Here is a 5,866-nt window from a genome sequence, read left to right on the forward strand (position 1 = left end):
ATTTCAATCCTGCATGATTCTACCAAGAAATGTGATTCTTCATTCAAAACGCTAGTTTTTGCTATTGGGCTCTATTGAGTAATCAATGTTTTGAATTTTCTCCAAAAGTAAAGTAGTTGCAAACTCATCCTTTTAGAAACTTGTTTGGGCTGTTGAGTGGAGTAAAAAAAGATCAAAAATTTCAATCCTGCATGATTCTACCAAGAAATATGAGTGTTCATTCAAACCGCTGGTTGTTGATATTTTGTGCTCTATTGAATAATGAATGTTTTGATTTTTCTCCAAAAGTAAAGTAGTTGCAAAGTCATCCTTTTAGAAACTTGTTTGGGCTGTTGAGAGGAGTAAAAAAACATCAAAAATTTCAATCCTGCATGATTCTACCAAGAAATGTGATTCTTCATTCAAAACCTGATTTTTGCTATTGGGCTCTATTGAATAATTAATATTTTGAATTTTCTCCAAAAGTAAAGTATTTGCAAACTCATCCTTTTAGAAACTTGCTTGGGCTGTTGAGAGGAGTAAAAAAAGATCAAAAATTTCAATCCTGCATGATTCTACCAAGAAATGTGAGTGTTCATTCAAACCGCTGGTTGTTGATATTTTGGGCCCTATTGAATAATGAATGTTTTGAATTTTCTCCAAAAGTAAAGTAGTTGCAAACTCATCCTTTTAGATTCTTGCTTGGGCTGTTGAGAGGAGTAAAAAACCATCAAAAATTTCAATCCTGCATGATTCTACCAAGAAATGTGATTCTTCATTCAAAACGCTGATTTTTGCTATTGGGCTCTATTGAATAATGAATGTTTTGAATTTTCTCCAAAAGTAAAGTAGTTGCAAACTCATCCTTTTAGAGTCTTGTTTGGGCTCATGAGAGGAGTAGAAAAACATCAAAAATTTCAGTCCTGCACGATTCTACCAAGAAATGTGAGTGTTCATTCAAACCGCTGGTTTTTGATATTTTGGGCCCTATTGAATAATGAATGTTTTGAATTTTCTCCAAAAGTAAAGTAGTTGCAAACTCATCCTTTTAGAAACTTGTTTGGGCTGTTGAGTGGAGTAAAGAAAGATCAAAAATTTCAATCCTGCATGATTCTACCAAGAAATGTGATTGTTCATTCAAAACACTGCTTTTTGCTTTTGGGCTCTATTGAATAATGAATTTTTTGAATTTTCTCCAAAAGTAAAGTAGTTGCAAACGCATCCTTTTAGAGTCTTGTTTGGGCTCATGAGAGGAGTAGAAAAACATCAAAAATTTCAGTCCTGCACGATTCTATCAAGAAATGTGAGTGTTCATTCAAACCGCTGGTTTTTGATATTTTTGGCCCTATTGAATAATGAATGTTTTGAATTTTCTCCAAAAGTAAAGTAGTTGCAAACTCATCCTTTTAGAAACTTGTTTGGGCTGTTGAGAGGAGTAAAAAACCATCAAAAATTTCAATCCTGCATGATTCTGTCAAGAAATGTGATTCTTCATTCAAAACCTGATTTTTGCTATTCTGCTCTATTGAATAATGAATGTTTTGAATTTTCTCCAAAAGTAAAGTAGATGCAAACTCATCCTTTTAGAGTCTTGTTTGGGCTCATGAGAGGAGTAGAAAAACATCAAAAATTTCAGTCCTGCGCGATTCTACCAAGAAATGTGAGTGTTCTTTCAAACCGCAGGTTTTTGATATTTTGGGCCCTATTGAATAAGGAATGTTTTGAATTTTCTCCAAAAGTAAAGTAGTTGCAAACTCATGCTTTTAGAAACTTGTTTGGGCTGTTGAGAGGAGTAAAAAACCATCAAAAATTTCAATCCTGCATGATTCTACCAAGAAATGTGATTCTTCATTCAAAACGCTGGTTTTTGCTATTGGGCTCTATTGAGTAATCAATGTTTTGAATTTTCTCCAAAAGTAAAGTAGTTGCAAACTCATCCATTTAGAAACTTGTCTGGGCTGTTGAGTGGAGTAAAAAAAGATCAAAAATGTCAATCCTGCATGATTCTACCAAGAAATGTGAGTGTTCATTCAAACCGCTGGTTGTTGATATTTTGTGCTCTATTGAATAATGAATGTTTTGAATTTTCTCCAAAAGTAAAGTAGTTGCAAATGCATCCTTTTAGAGTCTTGTTTGGGCTCATGAGAGGAGTAGAAAAACATCAAAAATTTCAGTCCTGCACGATTCTATCAAGAAATGTGTGTTCATTCAAACCGCTGGTTTTTGATATTTTTGGCCCTATTGAATAATGAATGTTTTGAATTTTCTCCAAAAGTAAAGTAGTTGCAAACTCATCCTTTTAGAAACTTGTTTGGGCTGTTGAGAGGAGTAAAAAACCATCAAAAATTTCAATCCTGCATGATTCTGTCAAGAAATGTGATTCTTCATTCAAAACCTGATTTTTGCTATTCTGCTCTATTGAATAATGAATGTTTTGAATTTTCTCCAAAAGTAAAGTAGATGCAAACTCATCCTTTTAGAGTCTTGTTTGGGCTCATGAGAGGAGTAGAAAAACATCAAAAATTTCAGTCCTGCGCGATTCTACCAAGAAATGTGAGTGTTCTTTCAAACCGCTGGTTTTTGATATTTTGGGCCCTATTGAATAAGGAATGTTTTGAATTTTCTCCAAAAGTAAAGTAGTTGCAAACTCATGCTTTTAGAAACTTGTTTGGGCTGTTGAGAGGAGTAAAAAACCATCAAAAATTTCAATCCTGCATGATTCTACCAAGAAATGTGATTCTTCATTCAAAACGCTAGTTTTTGCTATTGGGCTCTATTGAGTAATCAATGTTTTGAATTTTCTCCAAAAGTAAAGTAGTTGCAAACTCATCCTTTTAGAAACTTGTTTGGGCTGTTGAGTGGAGTAAAAAAAGATCAAAAATTTCAATCCTGCATGATTCTACCAAGAAATATGAGTGTTCATTCAAACCGCTGGTTGTTGATATTTTGTGCTCTATTGAATAATGAATGTTTTGATTTTTCTCCAAAAGTAAAGTAGTTGCAAAGTCATCCTTTTAGAAACTTGTTTGGGCTGTTGAGAGGAGTAAAAAAACATCAAAAATTTCAATCCTGCATGATTCTACCAAGAAATGTGATTCTTCATTCAAAACCTGATTTTTGCTATTGGGCTCTATTGAATAATTAATATTTTGAATTTTCTCCAAAAGTAAAGTATTTGCAAACTCATCCTTTTAGAAACTTGCTTGGGCTGTTGAGAGGAGTAAAAAAAGATCAAAAATTTCAATCCTGCATGATTCTACCAAGAAATGTGAGTGTTCATTCAAACCGCTGGTTGTTGATATTTTGGGCCCTATTGAATAATGAATGTTTTGAATTTTCTCCAAAAGTAAAGTAGTTGCAAACTCATCCTTTTAGAAACTTGTTTGGGCTGTTGAGAGGAGTAAAAAACCATCAAAAATTTCAATCCTGCATGATTCTGTCAAGAAATGTGATTCTTCATTCAGAACCTGATTTTTGCTATTCTGCTCTATTGAATAATGAATGTTTTGAATTTTCTCCAAAAGTAAAGTAGATGCAAACTCATCCTTTTAGAGTCTTGTTTGGGCTCATGAGAGGAGTAGAAAAACATCAAAAATTTCAGTCCTGCGCGATTCTACCAAGAAATGTGAGTGTTCTTTCAAACCGCAGGTTTTTGATATTTTGGGCCCTATTGAATAAGGAATGTTTTGAATTTTCTCCAAAAGTAAAGTAGTTGCAAACTCATGCTTTTAGAAACTTGTTTGGGCTGTTGAGAGGAGTAAAAAACCATCAAAAATTTCAATCCTGCATGATTCTACCAAGAAATGTGATTCTTCATTCAAAACGCTGGTTTTTGCTATTGGGCTCTATTGAGTAATCAATGTTTTGAATTTTCTCCAAAAGTAAAGTAGTTGCAAACTCATCCATTTAGAAACTTGTCTGGGCTGTTGAGTGGAGTAAAAAAAGATCAAAAATGTCAATCCTGCATGATTCTACCAAGAAATGTGAGTGTTCATTCAAACCGCTGGTTGTTGATATTTTGTGCTCTATTGAATAATGAATGTTTTGAATTTTCTCCAAAAGTAAAGTAGTTGCAAATGCATCCTTTTAGAGTCTTGTTTGGGCTCATGAGAGGAGTAGAAAAACATCAAAAATTTCAGTCCTGCACGATTCTATCAAGAAATGTGTGTTCATTCAAACCGCTGGTTTTTGATATTTTTGGCCCTATTGAATAATGAATGTTTTGAATTTTCTCCAAAAGTAAAGTAGTTGCAAACTCATCCTTTTAGAAACTTGTTTGGGCTGTTGAGAGGAGTAAAAAACCATCAAAAATTTCAATCCTGCATGATTCTGTCAAGAAATGTGATTCTTCATTCAAAACCTGATTTTTGCTATTCTGCTCTATTGAATAATGAATGTTTTGAATTTTCTCCAAAAGTAAAGTAGATGCAAACTCATCCTTTTAGAGTCTTGTTTGGGCTCATGAGAGGAGTAGAAAAACATCAAAAATTTCAGTCCTGCGCGATTCTACCAAGAAATGTGAGTGTTCTTTCAAACCGCTGGTTTTTGATATTTTGGGCCCTATTGAATAAGGAATGTTTTGAATTTTCTCCAAAAGTAAAGTAGTTGCAAACTCATGCTTTTAGAAACTTGTTTGGGCTGTTGAGAGGAGTAAAAAACCATCAAAAATTTCAATCCTGCATGATTCTACCAAGAAATGTGATTCTTCATTCAAAACGCTAGTTTTTGCTATTGGGCTCTATTGAGTAATCAATGTTTTGAATTTTCTCCAAAAGTAAAGTAGTTGCAAACTCATCCTTTTAGAAACTTGTTTGGGCTGTTGAGTGGAGTAAAAAAAGATCAAAAATTTCAATCCTGCATGATTCTACCAAGAAATATGAGTGTTCATTCAAACCGCTGGTTGTTGATATTTTGTGCTCTATTGAATAATGAATGTTTTGATTTTTCTCCAAAAGTAAAGTAGTTGCAAAGTCATCCTTTTAGAAACTTGTTTGGGCTGTTGAGAGGAGTAAAAAAACATCAAAAATTTCAATCCTGCATGATTCTACCAAGAAATGTGATTCTTCATTCAAAACCTGATTTTTGCTATTGGGCTCTATTGAATAATTAATATTTTGAATTTTCTCCAAAAGTAAAGTATTTGCAAACTCATCCTTTTAGAAACTTGCTTGGGCTGTTGAGAGGAGTAAAAAAAGATCAAAAATTTCAATCCTGCATGATTCTACCAAGAAATGTGAGTGTTCATTCAAACCGCTGGTTGTTGATATTTTGGGCCCTATTGAATAATGAATGTTTTGAATTTTCTCCAAAAGTAAAGTAGTTGCAAACTCATCCTTTTAGATTCTTGCTTGGGCTGTTGAGAGGAGTAAAAAACCATCAAAAATTTCAATCCTGCATGATTCTACCAAGAAATGTGATTCTTCATTCAAAACGCTGATTTTTGCTATTGGGCTCTATTGAATAATGAATGTTTTGAATTTTCTCCAAAAGTAAAGTAGTTGCAAACTCATCCTTTTAGAAACTTGTCTGGGCTGTTGAGTGGAGTAAAAAAAGATCAAAAATGTCAATCCTGCATGATTCTACCAAGAAATGTGAGTGTTCATTCAAACCGCTGGTTGTTGATATTTTGTGCTCTATTGAATAATGAATGTTTTGAATTTTCTCCAAAAGTAAAGTAGTTGCAAACTCATCCTTTTAGAAACTTGTTTGGGCTGTTGAGAGGAGTAAAAAAACATCAAAAATTTCAATCCTGCATGATTCTACCAAGAAATGTGATTCTTCATTCAAAACCTGATTTTTGCTATTGGTCTCTATTGAATAATGAATGTTTTGAATTTTCTCCAAAAGTAAAGTAGTTGCAAACTCATCCTTTTAGAGTCTTGTTTGG

The sequence above is a fragment of the Dendrobates tinctorius genome, unplaced genomic scaffold, assembly GCF_039654945.1.
Source record: "Dendrobates tinctorius isolate UK_male_01 unplaced genomic scaffold, ASM3965494v1 ptg000188l, whole genome shotgun sequence".
Lineage (NCBI taxonomy): Eukaryota > Metazoa > Chordata > Amphibia > Anura > Dendrobatidae > Dendrobates > Dendrobates tinctorius.